General features: G+C 41.7%; 1 pseudogene; it reads right to left on the bottom strand.

Annotated features, from left to right (window-relative positions):
• Window positions 1-1480: 1480 nt before the first annotated feature.
• Window positions 1481-6457, bottom strand: LOC136527597 (mitochondrial phosphate carrier protein 3, mitochondrial-like; annotated as a pseudogene).
• Between the last annotated feature and the right edge of the window lie 15306 nt (window positions 6458-21763).

Genomic DNA, 21763 nt, shown 5'->3' on the forward strand with positions numbered 1-21763 from the left:
CACATCCGGTGGTGGCCGAGCAACGACTCGCCTTGGTGGCTGTGAGCCTTGTGGTGGCTTTTTGGGCGGGTGGCCACGCCGTGTGCCTTGTCTCATCGCGCTGATAGTCGTGAGCCCGTGCCATCTCACCCTCTACCTTCCTCTATGTCTTCTGCCCTCCTGTGTTGGCTTACAAGGCGGAGCTCACTTAGCACAAGGATGCATGCTAGCGGCTCTGGCCCGCCATAGAGACAACTCCTCTCTGCCCTATTCCTTTCCTATGTGGAAATGTGGAATCATACAGCGACAACTCCTCTCTGCTCCATTCTCTTTCCTACGTGGAATCTTATAGAGTGGGTTAACAACCCTATTGTGGGTGCCCTAATGTATTTGATAGGGAATGGCAATGGCGATATCAGGGATCTAGATTGGAAAATGGAGAAGGGCAGGCTAGTGACTGTCGAGTACTGCTAGCCCACCATAGCTACAACTCCTCTCTGCCCTATTCTCTTTTCTATGTGGAATCATATAGATAGCGATAACTCTAAGATAGCGACAACTCCTCTTTGCTCTATTCTCTTTCCTGCATGGAATCTTATAGAGTGGGTTAACAACCTATTGTGGGTGCCCAAATATATTTGATGGGGAATGACAATGGCGACATCAGGGATCGAGATTGGAAAATGCAGAAGGGCAGGTTCGTGGCTACAGTTCTGCACCATCAAGTCGTGCGAGGATGCACATCAATAGGGTGTGGCTTACTCCATCATCATCTCACTCATTTTTTTTTGTTTGGTTTGTAGGATAGGATGGTTTGATGTACCATTACCTCATTCCTCATAGACTAATGATTCCTACTAGTGTGAGAAATGAAGTTATTTTACCAAATTTAAAGAATAGACTTACCATGGACCCTCTAGAATGGTTTGGTTCCTGAAATCAAACCTACAACTTTCCTTTGCTAGTACCATTCTCCTTTGCCCTGTTCGTTTCACTGAAATTTGACTTATGCTAATACTTATGCTGATTTGTTACGAGAGAAAAACACTGTTCGTTGCCAATGGATAGCATAAAAGAATATGTTGAAATAATATATACCAAAATGAAAGGAAACGACGCTTCAACTGAATGCAGGATAATACAGAAAGCAGCAACCATCACACAAGGGATCTTTAGCTTCAATATTTGTACAGAGAATTTATCGAAGATATGAACTAGAGCATGCTTGCCACAAGTAGCTAGCCCAACAGAATGCTGATTTAATGAGCAATGCACAAGCAACTCTTAATTGAGGAAAAATAAAAGCATCTTACTGAAACAGACTGCTTGAATCTTCCCATCACTCACATGATTGTATATCAAAATTGACAGCTCCTTCAGGAACATGAACGGCAGAAAGGCAGTCAGGCAGTGTACCATGAATAAACCTTGCCTCTGGTGCAAAACCTGGGCTACTAACAATAATTTGCCCACCTAAAACTTATTACAAGCACTACCGATATACTTGGGCAGAACACTATGATTCCCGGCTTAGCAAGTTGCTCTCGTTCAGAAGATGACAACCATCCTCTAAAAAATTCAACGCATAAGTAGGGTTGAACTCATGTAATGAATACAATTGTCTCTGTGAAGAATAATTGTTTAGTTATATCTTAATATGGAGATCATGCACTGGCCTTCAATGCAGCCTCCTCAGCAGCAGGAGCTGGTGCTGGCGTGACACCTCCAGTTGTCGGCCTGTGTGATTGCAAAAGGAGGGTTTAGGAATCATCAGTTTTTTTATCCTTCTAAAAAGTTGATGTATATTCTGTTAAACTAAGACACTTACAGTCCCACCATGACTTTGAATGCATCATAAATACCCCACTGGGCTCCAGTAAGAGTACCGATCATCACAATACGAAGAGGAAGACCACGAGTGAAGACTGAAGAGGCCCCAGAGGCCAAGCTTCTTAACAGCCTACAAAATATACAGCAAGTAGCTGATGAACAACAAAGCCAAATTGGAAAGAGAATTAAACATCTTAAATAGGTGACAGGTGACAGGTAGAAAGTGCTTACATCACCAACCGTAGCACCCTTGGCATTGTTCAGGAAAGAGACCAAGTTATCAGCAGGGTGAGAAACAATGGCACAGAAAACACCAGCAATGTAGCCACCGGCAAAGCTGATACCCAATTGGAAAGGTTTGCTACACTGTGACTTTCGAACAGGAACAGCGTGCTTGTAGATAAGTTCAACAATGGTCTCAAATGAAGCAAACTTCATCATCGTATCTGAATAGAATCAGGTCAAACATAAATTAACAGCTACCAGAAGCACAAAGTATCCGGCACAAATATCAAGTTGAAGTGCAGTGATGTAGTCTTAAAATAGATGCTGCACTTGATCTCCTAAAATTCAAAACCAAGAAACATCAACAAAGTTTCTATGTTAACCAATAACCACAACAGAAGCACATATCTGTAGTTCTGCCATAAGTCAAGAAACAAACCACTTTAAAACGTAGAAATTTAATGTGTTGAGCATGTCTATATTATAAGGCGAGTAATTCCGCAATGTGTAATATACGGAGAGCTTTTTTCTTATATTGAAAGTGAACAAAAAGTATCCTTTCCTACTTTGTTGAAGCAGCATGTGAAGAAATCACAACTCTGACAATAACAACAACAACAACAACAACAAAGCCTTTAAGTCCCAAACAAGTTGGGGTAGGCTAGAGTTGAAACCCAGCAGAAGCAATCAAGGTTCAGGCACGTGAATAGCTGTCTTCCAAGCACTCCTATCTAAGGCTAAGTCTTTGGGTATATTCTATCCTTTCAAGTCTCCTTTTATTGCCTCTACCCAAGTCAACTTCGGTCTTCCTCTGCCTCTCTTTACGTTACTATCCTGGCTTAGGATTCCACTACGCACCGGTGCCTCTGGAGGTCTCCGTTAGACATGTCCAAACCATCTCAACCGGTGTTGGACAAACTTCTCTTCAATTGGTGCTACCCCTAATCTATCACGTATATCATCGTTCCGAACTCGATCCCTTCTTGTATGATATAATCATTGTGGCAGGAGAATGATATAATCATTGCTCCACACACAAAAATAATGGCAATGGAAACCGTGAATCACAGCTACTTCAATTCAAGAACAATGGATATCAAACAAAGCTGAGAGGCATATATGATATATCAAAATCAGTTTAGCTCCGATTTGCTTTTATAACAGAAACAGGTTTTTTCTCGAAAAACACAGGAGAGCTGGCTGCATTATATTAAGAAACAAAAAAATAGATTAATAAAAATGGCCAGTTTTAAACTCAACGAAATCAGAGCACTACAACTTATCAAGACGAATTTTAACTCCATGAACATAATTTAAATCAAGGCCATTCAAAAGGGTAAGAAACCTTATATATTATAAAGAAGAAAAAAAATACAAAATAGAGGTGAACTTTCACCCAAGTCATCAAAGAGGAATAACAAAACATGAACTATGAAGTGCAGTTGTGTTACTCGTACATCATAAAGTTCAAAATGGAAGGCACAAGGCTCGTGGCCTCGTGGGACTAACATATGAGGCTAACTGAGAGAAATATGTTGGGTAGGTTTCAACAGGGTTTGATTTGGAAAAGCACAGTTTCAAGCAACCAAATGACACCAAATCAAAGACCAATAAATTACAATAATACAACCAACATGGAGAGCCATTAATATGAAACACCACCAAAGGGCCCAAAACATACAACATGGAGAAAATATAAGCATTACATCTTAACAAAACAAATAAGCCATCCAGATCAGATTTACTTACAAGGAATCTGACGACCCCAGAGAGGGACAATTCCCTTATAAAGCCTGCAGGTTTGACAAGAAAATGTTGGAACACAAAAGAAACTAGTGCCGACAGAATAAATTAACTCGGATTAAAGAAAAACAAGGTTAGTTCCTAACCCCAGGGCACCCTCAGATTTGATGAACTTAGGGAGCCCATCACTGAGACCACGAGCGAATCCAGGTTGTGTCTGCACACGGACCTTCGGCTTCAAAGGGGCAGAGAGCCACATCAGCAATCACCTCAGCAGAAGCCGACCCAGCCAGGTATATCAGGGTCTTGTATTTCTGAGCGTACTCAGGCCCAGCAATATCTGAGTAGTATTTCTTAAAGAATTCATAGAATCCAAACTTGCAAGCTCCCTGAGCACTGTAACCAAGCAGGGTGGGCACCCACTCCCTGAAGAAGCCCCTCACTCCTTGCTCCTTGGCCAGTATTCCAAAACCAGATGTGATGCTCTTGTATTTTGCCGGATCAATCTGAAAAGTTTATCAAAATGCTAAAGTCAAAAGTTTTTTTTTGACAGAGGTAAAAATCCTGCTTTTATAGAAAGCATATAAAAGTTTGGTACAAGCTGAAGTAAAAAACCTCATGCCCTATTAAGCTAGCTATAGTTACCAGCGGAAATATACTTATGTATCCATATAACAGCGAATGATTTATGTCAACCTAACACTACTACAGGATGGCCTTGTTGTCCCGGGCGGTAACGGCCTTTAGTCCCGGTTACCGCGCCGGGACAACGATCCCGGGACTAAAGAGGACCTTTAGTCCCGGTTGGTGTTACCATCCGGGACTAAAGGCCCTCCAGCGAGCAAACGTGGCCGCACCCTTTAGTCCCGGTTGGTAACCCCAACCGGGACTAAAGGTTCCTTTTCTTTTTCTTTTTTTTTTGTTTAATTTGTTTTCAGTTCAGTTACACATATTTGTTTAATATATAATATGTTTTTATGTACGTATTCTACGCTGCTAATATAAATACACGCACGCATATAATTACATCTAATTCTCATCTCGAGCATTATTATATTCGAATAAAGTATGAAACTATATATATTATAGATATATATGTATATATACAACACTTTCATAATCTTGTTCTCGAAAATAACGATATCAATAAACATTTAATTTACATCATTTATTCCTTAGGATCAAAGTAGAACTCGCCGTTGGGATTTAGCACTATCAAGTGATTTTACTATTGTAAATCATCAAGTGATTTTGAGCTAAAAATGACATAGAAATCATAATCAAATCTACCATATCAAGTTACTTTCTATACTTATTTTTGCAAACTATTGTAAATTTCTCATTTCTAAAGTAATATATTAAAAAAAATAAAAATATTTATTTATCTAACTAAACCATGAAATGTACTACATATACTAGCAATACTAAACTATCAAGTGATTTTGATGAACTAATTTAACTTTTGTTTATCCAAACATATATGCAAATCATTATGTGATTTTGAGCTAAAAATGACATAAAATCATAATAAAGTCCAACATATAAAGTTACACATGCATCTACATCGCAAAATGAGATAAGCTACTGATAAAACATAAGAGGATTAAGTTTGTTACCTCCAAAATCGAAGAGCAACACCAATGGAGGGGGAGAGAGCAAGAACAACAGCAAGCTGAAGAATAGAGGCAGTGAGTTTGAATGGAATGGCTCGGGCTCGGGGAGGAAGAAATGAGCTGGTCTATAGGCCGTGATAATTAGTCCCGGTTAGGGGGCCAAACCGGGACTAAAGATTAATCTTTATTCCCGGGGCATCACCCAAACCGGGACTCGGCTGGTATTACCATCCGGGACTAAAGGAATACCAGCCGGGACTAAAGATCCCTGCCCCGCGGACGACCGTTGAGGCTAATGCCAAATTGGGACATCGTTCTAGTAGTGTAACTAGTGCACATAAATTACAGAAGCACGCATATAACAATCTGACGTAACACATTTGCTCACAAAACTGTGCAAATTGCACTAAAACAATCCGGGAAGTAAACCCATAGGATATATTGTTATTATGAAACCAGTTGGATACTAGACACTAGAAAGGTGAAAATGCACAGAAAATTTGATCACAAACATCAACTAAACAACAGTTCTAATAGTAAATGATAGGTTACAGCATCCCTATTAGATGGCTAAAGAATAATCAAACATATATAACATACTCCATGATACACTCATTGACAACCTATCATCAGTAAATCATACGCCAAGTACACAACTACACACTACCTGCTTGGACAACACAAAGAAAGGAAGCGGCTATGAGAATGATGGTTCAACAGAAAGCGTAATCAGACAATCAGCACGACTGGATCTATCAAACCGCACCCGATTAGTAGCCCTGGCACCAGTCAATCGCCGGATCTACCTCTCCAGCCACTCACCTGCATGTTGCACTTGACGAGGTCGAGCGGCGTGACGGCCATGTGGGTGAGCCCGCAGCTGGCAATGCCTCCGGCCGTGCAGGCGGCGTAGAACGCTGGCGAATACATCTCGATCTTCTCATTGGGTGCCTGGATCGTGAACGGCAGCGGGGCACCTCCTGCTAGACTCGGGGCAGAGGCCGCCGCGGCGGGGAAGCGGGAGGCCGAACTTTGGAGGGTCTGCTCCGCTGGGTCAATCCTCTCGGCGGCGGTGGTGCTCTCTGCGCTCTCGCGTTCACGTGGATTTGGCGATGGGGAACGGGAGAGGAGAGGCGGCGGAGTCCAGCAGGTCCCCGATCTATTTCGGCGGCCGCGACGATGCCGATGCAGTTCCCTGGGAAGTGGACCTGGAAGTAGTGCGTGCTTGCTTGACGGATCTCGCGGGACTACGCCTTGTGATTGGCTTTGCGGTTTTTCGTGCAGGTGTTTTGCTTGCAGGAGCCGGTTCCGCAAGGACCGTTCTTAAAAACAGCGGGCTAGTAGAATATTTTATTTAATAAAAAAGTTCAAAAAATGATAAACTAGTTTTTTATGAAAAACTAATATATATACACTTTCTTACGATTTATTTATCTCTATGTTTATATATTTTCTATATTGGTATATTATATTGTTTCATTTTTATCTTTTTTGAGCTCATATGATTTAGAAAGTTGACTCTATCGTTGAGGATGTCCTAAGAGCAAGAATACGTATATTTACAGCCCATCAATCAACCCATTCATATTTTTTTAACAGTAAACCCACTTCCTTCTGTCGTAAAGTATATTTTTTTTTGTTCTTATGCACAAGCTAGCTATAAGATTACAAACGCTTTTTTCTCCCCTTCACCTCCGTATAAAACTCATCTAACTCGTACTAATCATGAAACTATGGTATACTAGTTTCTATACTTGCTAATTAATATAGATATTATTTATATAAAAAAACTATACTCATAATATATAGTTTCTACAATACTCATAATATATAGTTTCTATAAATAAAATTTTCATCTAATCATCTATCTACTCTTTTCTATCATCTGCCTACCTACTACTAGAAAGCTGTGGAGCCGGCAATAGTACGGGTAATACTTCTGAGGATCAAAACGGTCGGAAAACCTCTCAACCGTTTTCTACTTCTACATTTAAATACAAAAATGAAAGCGAAAGTGGTAAAGCCGGACATGAAAATGAACACGAACTTACGGAATATCGAGAATTTCGAAAATGAACTAATTCGAGCGAAATTATGTCGAACACGGTCGGTATATGAAAAATCAACACAGAATATTGACCCTAGGACCAAGTGCATAATAATTAACAAGTCATACAACTTTTTGAAAAGTATCTCCATTCGACACCATGTAAAAAAATATGATTTTTCTAAGGCAACAAGCGCTTGTACGCGATTAATTAATACACCATTGAAACTTTATTTAATTTTTTTGAACATCTTAGAGACCTCAAATGAAAAAACTAAAAACTAGAAAGTTATAGATCTCATCGAGAGCTATAATTTTCATATAAAAATCATATTCATCTGAGATCGTATGAAAAAGATACAATTTTTCTAAAGCTGGAATGCAAGTGTTAAACCGAATTTCGAATTCGAGATATTCTAAATTAAAAGTAGAAAAGTAGAAAACGGTCGAAAAAGAGTCTAAACCGTTTTTGTTTTGGTTTTAAATTTAGTGTTCTGAATTTCAAATCAAATTCGAATTTGTCCGTACCGTTTTCTATAAGCAAGGAGTAACCGCCGAAGGGTCTCCATGAGCCCAGGCTGCCTACGAAAAGGGGGCCCAACTGATGTAGGCTGTGAATCAAGTAGACATACATTTTGTGTCCAGGAAGAGGTCCAGGTGATGTAGGTTGTGGATCAAGGATTCAAGGAGGCATGTTATTATGTTTTTTTTCTGTCTCGTTTTTTATACCTAGTTTCCCTTTTTTTTAATAGGTAGCGTGCCCATACGTTACTACGGGATAGCTAACATTTTATACTATAAACACACGGATCGCACGATAAGATAACAATACTATAAAAATTAAATATCAATGTTAAAGTGACATTTAATCTAAAAAATAAAGTGTGTGAAATTAACACAAGTCACGAAGAGCGCGGCGTCGCAGGCTCACAAACTCTACTTTATAGATATTTTTCATGATGCGGCTAAGATAATGTTTTATATTGGTCGAAAGAAATCTTTGATATCAATTTCTTTCGTGCGCCAATAATTTCCAATGTTGAATATCCGGACTCGGATACGGATAGATCTAAACCCTCTAAATGAATTTGGTCTTGGATACGGTCGAAAAATATTCATACCATTTTCACCCCTACTCATAATAATGCCTAAATAAATGAATTACAAATTACATCCACCAAGGTTCATATGCAATAGACAAATGACATCCGCAGGGTCCATAGCTCCAACAAGTTGGAAAATAATAATAAAAAATCTAGAATTGAAAATTGAATTGTCTTAAGAACTAAAACAAACTAAAGCAGTTTTGCTGAGCCGCTAGTGGTCGTGCTTGTCTAAAATTAAACTATATGCTGATCAACAGTATTGGACGAAATGGTCTATTTAAATGGCCACAGGATACACCGCATGTTTGAACAAACTGTATGAGTTTGATAGCTACTGCTCCAAGGCCCTACAAATGGTAATATGTCAAAGAAAGTTAACCTTCCAAACTAACAAATATGCATTAAGGTAGCGTGCTCGTGCGTTGCTAAGGGACAGCTAAACTTTTATACAAAAAATACATGGATTGCACGATAAGATAACAATATTATAAAATTAAATACCAATATTAAAGTGATATTTAATCTAGAGTAATATGCATCGTAGGCCCTTGAACTTGTCTTGGGGTGCCACTTAGGTCCAAAAACTCTCAAATCGTATTTCTGGCACCTTAATGTTGTTTAAGTATGCCACTTAGGTCCATAACTCATCGGAACAACGTTTTGGCCGACGTGGCTTAGACAGCGTGGCGTAAGCGCACGCAAACCGCGCGTTTTCTTATTAAAGAAATAGACCTTTCCTTCTCTCTCACGGCACGAACCGCACGGCATGAACCGGACGTCGCCGCAGGCAGTGCACGCCTCTATGTACCCGAGCTTCCACGAGGGCGCAGCCTCGCACCCCTCCAGGGCGCGCCCGAGCTCGCCCGCCTCGTGCAGGAAGTGCACGTCCTCGGCACTGGCTGTTGAGGTACTGGCCGTCGATGAACACGCGTGGGAGCGCGGCGCCTACGAAGCTGGGCCCAAGGAGCTCCGCGAGCTCGGCCTTGAAGACGGCGTGCATGGAGACGTCGCGCTCGTCTAAGCACATGCTGTAGCTACGTAGGATGCTACGCACGACGCAGCAGTCCATGAACGTCTTGCGCATGCCGCAGAGGCTCGTGAAGTACACCACAGCCTTCCTGAAAGCTCTAATTTGGTTTTGGTGAATTGATGAAACCCTAAGTGCTAACCTAGTTTATCAAGTGATCATGAGATAGGTAGCACATTCTAAGTGGTGAAGCAAATGAAGATCATAGCATGATAATGATGATCAAGTGCTTCGACTTGGAAAGAAGAAAGAGAAAAACAAAAAGCTCAAGGCAAAGGTATAAACTATAGGAGCTATTTTGTTTTGGTGGTCAAGACACTTAGAGAGTGTGATCACATTTAGGTTTGATAGTCGTACTATTAAGAGGGGTGAAACTCGTATCGAAATACGGTTATCAAAGTGCCACTAGATACTCTAACTCATTGCATATGCATTTAGGATCTAGTGGAATGCTAACACCCTTGAAAATATTTGTGAAAATATGCTAACACATGTGCACAAGGTGATACACTTGGCGGTTGGCACATTTGAGCAAGGGTAAAGAAGTTAGAGGTGAAAAGGAGTTAGTCTTGCTGGTCACTAAGTGATCGGACGCTGGTCTCTGAGGGACCGGCGTGTCCGATCAAGTGTGGCAGCAAAGACGCTGGCGTTGGTCAAACAACCAGATGCTGGGTCTTGGACTGACTGGACGCTGAGGTCCAAGGTACGGTCCTGTTGTTGGACAGCGCTGAGGAAAGTCACTGTGTGACCGGACGCTGTCAAGGTCCGGTCAAGCATGACCGGACGTGTCCGGACAAAGAAAATTGTTTCTGAAACCTTACTGGAAATGACCGGACGCTGGAGGCTGAGCGTCTGGTCAGTTTGTGCGCTACGTCCGGTCAACAGATGACCGTTGAAATCTGACGAACAGTATTTGAAGCAGGAGACACGTGGCGTGTATCACATGACCAGACGCTGAGGGCCAGCGTCCGGTTGATTAGACCGGAGGGTCCGGTCACCCCACGTTGTGCCCAGTAAATGGGTACAATGGCTTTATTTCATGGGGGCTTCTATTTAAGCCCCATAGCTGGTTGAAGTTCATACCTTTGGCAATTTTCATTGACATAGCAACCTTGTGAGCTTAGCTAAAGCCCTCTCACTCATCTCCGTCATTGATTTATCATCTTTGTGAGATTGGGAGTGAATCTAAGTGCATTATTTGAGTGATTGCATCTAGAGGCACTTGGTGTTTGTATTTCGCTACGGATTTTGCTTATTACTCTTGGTGGTTGCCGCCACCTAGATAGCTTGGAGCAGCAAGGATCATTGAGCGGAGATTGGGGATTGTCTCTGGCTCCAATCATGGTGATTGTGAGGGGTTCTTGACCTTTTTTTGGCAGAGAGCTAAAGGTACTCTAGGGGATTACTCGTGGCTTGTGTGATCCTCATCTTGTGTTAGTTGTGCAGCACCCTATTGAGGGTTTGGTGTGTGAAGCCAATTAACATGTGAACCTCCAAGTGAGTAAATCGCCACAACAAGGACTAGCTTGCCGACAAGCAAGTGAACCTTGGTAAAAATTATTATGTTCATCATTGATTCCGAGATGTTTGGTCTTCATTATTATTTATCCTTGTGATTGATTGGTTCCTTCATCTACACGGCGGTATAACCTTCTTGGTCACTCTCCTTATATTACCATAAATAAGTTGTCAAGCTCTTTAATGTAGCTAGTTGTGAGAGCTTGCTTGCTTGGTTGGTGTGGCTCTTTAGTTAGCCTTTGATAGCACACTAACATAGGGTAGTGTCATAGCTATTGTGTGTATAGATACTATCTAAACTAAAATTGTGGTAGGTGGCTTATGTTTTGAGTAGGCTAGCGCAACACTTGCTTCGCCTCATATTTGTCTAACCATTTTGTTAAGTGTTTTTTGTAGAAATTTTTATTAGGCTATTCACCCCCCTCTAGCTATTAGGACCTTTCAAGTGGTATCAGAGCCAAGGTCACCATGATTTGAGGCTTAACAACCTTCGGTGTAAAAATGGCTTAAATCAACAACACCAAGAAGCCACCCTAATTTGATGGTACAAATTATCCATATTGGAAGTCAAAGATGACCACATATATCAAGTCAATCAATAGAAGAGTGTGGAAGGTGGTAGAAACCAAAATTGAGATTGAAGATCCGAAGAATTCCACCGTGGCCGAAGAAGTGCTTCTCCAAAACAATGGCATTGCTCTAAGTGCTATTCATGATGCAATTGATGAAAGAATATTTGAGCAAATCAAGAATATTGAGATGGCTCATGAGGCATGGAAGAAGTTGGAAGAATTATTTGAAGGCACTCAAGCCGTGAAGGGTGCGAAGGCGTACATTCTCAAGGAGAAGTTTGCAAGCTTCAAGATGAAGGAGGATGAGAGTGTGCCGGAGATGTTTCATAGGCTTCAAGTGTTTATCAATGATCTCAAAGCACTTGGAGAAGAGGTGAAGGACAAGGACTTCTCTCACAAGTTCTTAAGATGCTTACCTTCAAGATTTGGCACATTGGTCACTATTCTAGTAAGGAGTGATTTGGACACCATAACACCAAACTAAGTGTTGGGAGACATCATGATCGATGATACACATAGAGATGATGATGAGAAGGAAGAAAAGAAGGAGAAGAAAGAAGAGAAGAAGGATGAGAAGAAGAAGAGCATGGCATTCAAAGCCACATCATCCAAGAGCAAAGCTAAGCAAGAAACATCAAGTAAAGATGATGATTCATGGGATGATGATGATGATGATGAAAAGATTTCTCTCTTTGTCAAAAGATTTGGCAAGTTCATGGTGAAGAAGGGCTACCATGCTAGAAGGAAGAAGTCTTCATCCAAGAACAAAGAAGAGTCAAGAAGGTGCTTCAATTGTGGAAGCAAAGATCATCTTGTTGCTCAGTGCCCATATAATAGCGACAATGATGATGACAACAAGAAGAATAAGAAGAAGGACAAGAAGGAAAAGAAAGATAAGAAGGACAAGATGGCCTTCAAGAAAAAGAAGGGTGGTTCATATGTGGTCACTTGGGATAGTGATGCTTCCTCAAGTGATGATGATGATAGTGATGATGTCAAGACCACCAAGAAGGTTCTTGCAAGCATTGCTATCAATAAGAAGCCTTCTCTCTTAGAATCTTCATCATGCTTCATGGCTAAGGCCACTAAGGTACAAACTAGTGATGATGAAAGCGATGAAGAACATGATGATGAAAATGAAAATAACCATGATAGTGATAGTGATAGTGATAATGATGAGCCTACCAAAAATGAATTATTTGACATGCTAGAAGATGCTAAAGAACAATTTGACATCAAGAGAAGGGAATGCAAAAGCTTGCATAAGGAACTAATAGCCCTTAAACAAGCCTTTGATGAGCTCAATGCATCTCATAAGAGGCTAAAGGAAGCCAATGAGAAGCTTGGCAAAGCTCACAAAAAGCTTGAAAAGGCTCATTCCTCTTTGCTTGATGAGCAAAATAAAAAGAAGCATGTTGAAACTTTCAATGTAGGTTTAACTTGTGATATAATTGATGAATCACTATCTATGCCTATCATTGTTGCTCCTACTAACCCTTCTTGTAGCACTTCCACTTCTACCTCATATAGTAGTGATGGTCTCACTTGTGACACCTCACTAGTGGTTGAGAATGAGAACCTCAAGAAGGAGGTCAACAAGCTCACTCACACCTTAGCTAAAGCTTATGGTGGTGAGGACCGCTTGCTTATGTGCTTAGGTAGCCAAAGAGTTTTTCTCTACAAAGTAGGATTGGGCTATACCACCAAGAAAGGCAAGGCGACCTTTGCTCCTCGCAAGACTAGTTTTGTGAAGAACAATGGTCGGTTTTGCACTAGTTGTAAGCAAGTTGGTCATATAGAGCAAAAGTGCATGAACAAGAAGTCACAAGCTAATGTATCCTCCATTAAGTTTGATTCTTTCTATATACTTACCAAGGGTGCAAATGATATAAAGGCTAAGTTCATTGGTAAACCATGGATGGGCTCAAAGAAGAAAGCTATTTGGGTACCAAAGAGCTTAGTGACTAACCTTCAAGGACCCAAGCAAGTTTGGGTACCTAAAAAGAATTGATCTTCTTTTGTAGGCAAATTACAAAGCCGGAGGAAGGCATTGAGTTCTTGATAGTGGGTGCACTCAACACATGACCGATGATGCAAGAATGTTCAACTCAATCAACACCAATGGCAATGATGGTTATGATAGTATCACGTTTGGTGACAATGGCAAAGACAAGGTCAAAGGGCTTGGTAAGATTGCAATATCCAATGACATAAGCATATCCAATGTGTTGCTAGTAGAGAGCTTAAACTTCAATTTGCTATCCGTGGCTCAATTGTGTGATCTTGGATTCAAATGCATATTTGGGATAGATGATGTAGAGATCATAAGTGTAGATGGCTCTAACTTGATCTTCAAAGGCTTTAGATATGAGAATCTATACTTGGTTGATTTCAATACTAGTAAAGCTAGATTATCAACATGCTTGTTCACTAAGTCTAGCATAGGTTGGTTATGGCATAGAAGGCTTGGTCATGTTGGAATGAAACAATTGAATAGATTGGTTAAGCATGACTTGGTTAGAGGCTTGAAAGATGTTGTGTTTGAGAAGGATAAGCTTTGTAGCTCTTGTCAAGCCGGCAAACAAGTTGAAAACACCCATCCTAAGAAAAGCATGATGAGCACTAGTAAAACATTTGAGTTATTGCATATGGATTTGTTTGGGCCAACACAATACACTAGTATCGGTGAAAACAAATATGGCTTTGTGATAGTGGATGACTATACTAGATACACATGTGTATTCTTTCTAGTGGACAAAAGTGATGTATTTGCAACATTCAAATCATTTGTCAAGGGCATTCATAATAAGTTTGAAACAACCATCAAGAGAGTTAGAAGTGATAATGGTAGTGAGTTCAAGAACACTAGAATTAATGAGTTATGTGATGAATTTGGAATTAGACATCAATTCTCGACCAAGTACACTCCACAATCAAATGGACTTGTTGAGAGGAAAAATAGAACACTCATTAATATGGCAAGGTCTATGCTTAGTGAGTACAATGTGAGTCAATCTTTTTGGGCCGAAGCTATCAACACGGCTTGCTATTATAGCAATCGCCTCTATTGTCACCCATTGAAAGAAAAGACACCATATGAACTCTTGAATGGTAGAAAGCCCAACATTGCATATTTTCGGGTCTTTGGTTGCAAATGCTATATCTTAAAAAAGGCACTAGATTGGGCAAATTTGACAAGAAATGTGATGAAGGATTCCTACTTGGTTATTCCACTACAAGCAAAGCATATAGAGTTTGGAATTTGGATAGTGGTACTCTTGAGGAAGTTCATGATGTTGAATTTGATAAAACCAAGGGTTCACAAGTAGAGAATGAGAACTTAGAAGATGTTAGAGGCATTTAACTTTCAAATGCCACGAAGAACATGGATGTTGGTGAATTAAGGCCTATGCAAGTGAATAATGATGAAGATGATCAAGTGCAAATGCTCTCAAACTCAAATGTGCAAGATGATACAAATCAAACTAGTACAAGTGGCTCTTATGATAATGAACAAGATCAAGTGGCTAGTACATCATCTCAATCCAATGATCAAGCAAGTGCAAGCAATCAAGTTCCAATACTCCAACCAACCAATGTTGTAAGGGATCATCCATTGGACACTATCATTGGTGATATTTCAAGAGGTGTGCAAACTAGATCAAGATTGGCTTTATTTTGTGAGCATTTCTCATTTGTGTCATCCATTAAACCAAAGAAGATAGAAGAAGCATTGAAGGATGATGATTGGGTGAATGCTATGCATGAAGAATTGAATAACTTCACAAAAAATAAAGTATGAGAATTAGTAGAGAGACCAAAGGGACACAATATGATTGGAACCAAATGGGTCTTTAGAAACAAGCAAGATCAAGATGGGATAGTAGTAAGGAACAAAGCAAGATTAGTAGCACAAGGCTATACACAAGTTGAAGGTCTTGACTTTGGAGAAACATATGCCCTGGTTGCTAGATTGGAAGCAATAAGAATCTTGCTAGCCTATGCTTGTGCCCATAACATCAAGCTCTATCAAATAGATGTTAAGAGTGCATTTCTCAATGATTACATCAATAAAGAAGTATATGTTGAGCAACCTCCTGGTTTTGTAGATGACAAGAAGCCCAACCATGTGTACAAGTTGAAAAAGGCATTGTATGGCTTGAAGCAAGCACCTAGAGCATGGTATGAGAGATTGAGGGACTTCCTACTCTCTAAAGGGTTCACAATGGGCAAGGTTGACACCACTCTTTTCATCAAGAAGATTGGAAAAGATCTATTTGTGTTGCAAATATATGTTGATGATATCATATTTGGATCCACCAATCAAGACTTTTGTGAAGAATTTAGAAAAATGATGGCTAATGAGTTTGAGATATCCATGATTGGAGAGTTGAGTTACTTCCTTGGTCTTCAAATCAAGCAATTGAAGAATGGTACATTTGTGAGTCAAGGCAAGTATATCAAGGACATGATCAAGAAGTTTGGAATAATTGATAGTAAAGCCATTAGCACACCAATGGGAACCAATGGCAACTTGGATAGTGATGCAAGTGAAAATATGGTGGATCAAAAATTGTATCGGTCTATGATTGGAAGCCTACTCTATATGACCGCATAAAGGCCGGATGTCATGTTTAGTGTATGCATGTGTGTAAGATTTCAAGCCTCACCAAGAGAAAGTCATTTGAAGGCTACAAAGAGGATATTGAGGTACTTGAAGCATACACCAAATATTGGTTTATGGTATCCCAAAGGAGCAAAGTTTAAGCTAGTTGGTTACTCTGACTCGGATTATGCGGGATGCAAGGTTGAAAGGAAGAGTACATCAGGCACATGTTAATTGTTGGGAAGATCACTTGTTTCATGGTCATCAAAGAAGCAAAATAGTATTGCATTATCAACCGCCGAAGCCAAATACATATCCGCCGGTAGTTGTTGTGTACAAATTCTTTGGATGAAGGCCACTTTGAATGACTTTGGAATCAAGTTTAAGAAAGTGCCATTGCTATGTGACAATAAGAGTGCAATCAAGTGGACCAACAATTCGGTTCAACGTGCAAGAATAAAGCACATTGATGTCCGCCACCATTTCATAAGAGATCACCAACAAAAAGGGGGCATTTGTATTGAGAGTGTGGGCACCAAAGATCAACTTGCCGATATATTCACCAAGCCATTGGATGAGAAAAGGTTTTGCAAGCTAAAGAATGAGTTGAACATATTGGATTTCTCAAATATGTGTTGATGCACCCCCACTCATATGACATGCCTCTTCTTTGAGCTATTCAAGGTAAAAGTTGATTGGCATGACATACATCCTTACTAAGGACATGTTTAGTGCATCTAGTCATATTTTTAATTTTATTAGGACCTTTAAAGGGGTTCAATTTTATTAGGCTCATTCATGAAAATCAAATGAATTTGATGATTGTATGGTACCACTATTGCTTCTATGCTTGACTTGATCTAGTGGTAGCATATGACATGTTTGTGGGCTTGTAAACCTAGTGTTTAATCTAGAAAATGAACTCTAAGTGTTTAACTCAACATGGTACAAGATAACCCTTATTTGGAGGTATGAAGAAGCTTATCCTTGGATTAAACCGAGTTAAATATCTTTGGTAAATGATCTAGATTGGACCAAATTTGGGAAAATAATCCTCACCCCACTGATTGACATTGATAATCTCTACCTATCTATATTTTAAGCCTTTGTGGTCATTAATGACAAAGGGGGAGAGAAACAAAGATATATGTGATAGGGGGAGAAATAACAAAGATATTAGTACATGAGAGAAAGTCAAAAGATATATTAGTGTACTAAGGTGGTGAGAAGACAACAAGGGGGAGAATTTGGACAAAGCGAAAAACTTGACATGAAGGAAAATATGACAAAGGAAAGGGATCAATTAAAATTTTGAGCACACAAGTAGGGGAAGCAAGCTCATGAACTTGTATAGTGCATTTGAATGTGCATTTCATATGTTCGCTTGCATGGCACAAGTTTTAAATTTCAATATCCATGCTTGTGTGGTGCATGCTAGTTGTAGGTTTGAATGATAAAATGAAAAACTAGCATGCATAGGATATCTAATGAATTCATTTCCAAGTATTTCCAAGTGGTATCTTTTCAAAGTGTGTTTTCAAGAAGTATAGAGCTAACCATGGTGCTAAGGATGGTATAATGGTGCACTACAATTGGTATCACGCTTCAAAGGTCCATCTTTTATACCTTAGCATCATTTGGTAGACATTGTCTCCTATATTTCCTATCTAAGCATATGTGCAAGCTACAATCCAAACTCTTAGCACATATGTAGGGGGAGCAATTGCTACCATATGGGGTTCATGAAACTTGTCCATATTCTTTTACACATGGTAAATATGCTTGGACAAGCAACATGGATTTAATTAAATTTCAATTCATATCTTTGTGAAAGGGTTGTCATCAATTACCAAAAAGGGGAAGATTGAAAGCTCTAGTTTGGTTTTGGTGAGTTGATGAAACCTTAAATGCTAACCTAGTTTATCAAGTGATTATGAGATAGGTAGCACATTCCAAGTGGTGAAGCAAATGAAGATCATAGCATGATAATGATGATCAAGTGCTTGGACTTGGAAAGAAGAAAGAGGAAAACAAAAAGCTCAAGGTAAAGGTATAAACCATAGGAGCTATTTTGTTTTGGTGGTCAAGACACTTAGAGAGTGTGATCACATTTAGGTTTGATAGCCATACTATTAAGAGGGGTGAAACTCATACCGAAATGCGGTTATCAAAGTGCCACTAGATGCTCTAACTCATTGCATATGCATTTAGGATCTAGTGGAATGCTAACACCCTTGAAAATATTTGTGAAAATATGCTAACACATGTGCACAAGGTGATACACTTAGTGGTTGGCACATTTGAGCAAGGGTGAAGAAGTTAGAGGTGAAAGGAGTTAGTTTTGCTGGTCACTGAGTGACCGGATGCTGGTCTCTGAGGGACCGGCGTGTCCGATCAAGTGTGACAGTAAAGACGCTGGCATCGGTCAAATGACTGAACGCTGGTTCTTGGACTGACTGGACGCTGAGGTCTAGGGTCCGGTCCTGTTGTCAGACAGCGCTGAGGAAAGTCATTGTGTGACCGGACGCTGTCAGGGTCCGGTCAAGCATGACCGGACGTGTTCGGTCAAAGAAAATCGTTTCTAGAACATTACTGGAAACGACCGGACGCTGGAGGCTGAGCATCCGGTCAGTTTGTGCGCTGCGTCCGGTCAACAGATGATCGTTGAAATCTAATGAACAGTATTTGAAGTAGGGGACATGTGGCATGTATCACGTGACCGGACACTGATGGCCAGCGTCCGGTCGATCGGACCGAAGCGTCTAGTCACCCCGTGTTGTGCCCAGTAAAGGGGTACAACAACTCTATTTCATGGGGGCTACTATTTAAGCCCCATGGCCGGTTGAAGCTCATACATTTGGCAATTTTCATTGACATAGCAACCTTGTGAGCTTAGCTAAAGCCCTCCCACTCATCTCCATCATTGATTCATCATCTTTGTGAGATTGGGAGTGAATCTAAGTGCATTGCTTGAGTGATTGCATCTAGAGGCACTTGGTGTTTGTGTTTTGCTACGGGTTTCACTTGTTACTCTTGATGGTTGCCATCACCTAGACGGCTTGGAGCAGCAAGGATCATTGAGCGGAGGTTGGTGATTGTCTCTGGCTCCGATCGTGGTGATTGTGAGGGGTTCTTGACCTTTCCCGGTGGAGAGCCAAAAGGTACTCTAGTGGATTGCTCGTGGCTTGTGTGATCCTCATCTTGTGTTGGTTGTGCGGCACCCTATTGAGGGTTTGACATGTGAAGCCAATTAGTGCGCAAACCTCCAAGTGAGTGAATCATCACAACGAGGACTAGCTTGCCGGCAAGCAAGTGAACCTCGGTAAAAATCATTGTGTTCATCATTGATTATGAGATTATTGGTCTTCATTGTTATTTATCCTTGTGATTGATTGGTTCCTTCATCTACATGGCGGTATAACCTTCTTGATCACTCTCCTTACATTACTGCAAACTAGTTGTCAAGCTCTTTAGTGTAGCTAGTTGTGAGAGCTTGCATGGTTGGTTGGTGTGGCTCTTTAGTTTGCCTTTGAGAGCACACTAACATAGGGTAGTGTCATAGCTATTGTGTGTATAGATACTATCTAAACTAGAATTGTGGTAGATGACTTGCGTTTTGAGTAGGCTAGCGCAACACTTGCTTCACCTCATATTTGTCAAACTATTTTGTTAAGTGTTGTTATAGAAATTTTTATTAGGCTATTCACCCTCCCCTCTAGCCATTAGGACCTTTCACTTCAGCTCACCTCCCGATGGCCATAGGGGCGACACCAAGGCGATGGGCATGTCCATGTCGGCCTGCATCCACTGCGGCAGCGGTGGCGCCTCCAAGGCGAACTCCTGTGGTGACTTATCGAGTGGCAGACTCTTGTATGTGGCGCGCAGCATCGACACGTCATCCTCGAGCCCTGCCATGAGCTCCCACATGTTGATCACCTCAGGCTCATTGGGCGACATCAGCGTCGGTGTGTGGAGCTTCAGGGGCGTGGTCATTGTCGCCCTTCATCATCTCCTCCACCGACAACATCGCGTGCCTACACGAGCCAGAGTGACGGGCGCTGCCGGTGAGGCCGAGGGTGCTGAGCATCGACATGGCCCTTAGCCACAGACACTGATGGTTGACGGAGGGCAGCGAGAAGTTCCGCTGCACATGGGCATCGGCACCAACCCACACCATGTCACGCCGCGCTTCGGTGGATGTCGCGCACCCCATCGTCAGATCACGTCATGATGACACAAGCTTGAGGAAGTCAACGTATGGCGCCCGCGCGCGCTTAGTGTGGGGCAGCGGCATGCGCGCCTCCCGCTGCTTGCGGTCGTGGCCCTCACCAGCCATGCCCTCATAGGCTGCGTTTGAGCTCGGTGCCCCTAGCGGCTGCACGACCAGGCGAGCTTGGCCCTAGCAACACTATATGGTTAGGATCAATCGACTGGTTCAAGGAATTGAGCTAACTCCCACCGTAGAGGCTTACCCCCAAGGATGCTTTGTTTAGGCGGCAAGATGACCGGTGGCTCGGAAACTCTGAAATTGGCCAGGGACAGTGAACGGCTAAGGCTTGATGTGGTTTGGATGGCTAAGCAACTTTCATGGACACTCTCTGGTGTGAGGAATTGGACCGGGAGGCTCATGGCAGTGCAAATTTGAATAGGTGAAGAGGTGTGGTTTTTCTAAGCTACACCCGGTGGAGACGGCGTCGACTACTCCAACTCGGTTAAGGCCAATAATGGCCGGAGCAGGGCGTCCACTTGCGAGCAGGCGAGCTAGGCATTGATGGGTCGTCACGACTCAGTTGGACGAAGGGCGCTGCCTCGAGCGGGTGTGAACACACGCGTGGCGTAGCTCGGCAAAGTCGCGGTGGATGGTAGGGCAGCGGCGTGGTAGTGAGCCAGCGACACAGTGGTAGTACGCAGCGAGACAGGCGTAGCAGCAGCAGCACGAGCACGCGCCATAATGGCGCTCGGATGCTCGCCGAGCCATATGTCGTCCGCCGTCTTTAAAAAGTACAGGAGAAAAGTACAGGGCATGAGTTGTCGTCCGCTCATAGAGCCGTACGCCGTCTTCGAAGCCACCTCCGGCCGCGAGAAGCCCCATGGTGAGCTCGCTTTCATCTCCTCTTTCATCCCGTGATTTTACCAAGACGAATAATGGCCTGTAGGCCCTTCTCTGTGTTCGTCGATGAGGTTTCGCCTCCGGCAATGGCCGCCGCCATACCGGCCAGTTGAAAACCAGGCTCACGCCCCAAACTAGGCTCACGTGCTCTTGGACACAGTGAAAGCTCTAGTTTGGTTTTGGTTAATTGATAAAACCCTAAGTGCTAACCTAGTCTATCAAAGTGATCATGAGATAGGTAGCACTATTCCAAGTAATGAAGCAATGACGAAGATCATGACAATGGTGATGGCACGGTTATGATCAAAGGATTGAACTTGGAAAAGAAGAAAGAGAAAACAAAAGGCTCAAGGCAAAGGTATAAAATGTAGGAGCCATTTTGTTTTA

The sequence above is a fragment of the Miscanthus floridulus genome, chromosome 19 (assembly GCF_019320115.1).
Source record: "Miscanthus floridulus cultivar M001 chromosome 19, ASM1932011v1, whole genome shotgun sequence".
NCBI classification, from domain to species: domain Eukaryota; kingdom Viridiplantae; phylum Streptophyta; class Magnoliopsida; order Poales; family Poaceae; genus Miscanthus; species Miscanthus floridulus.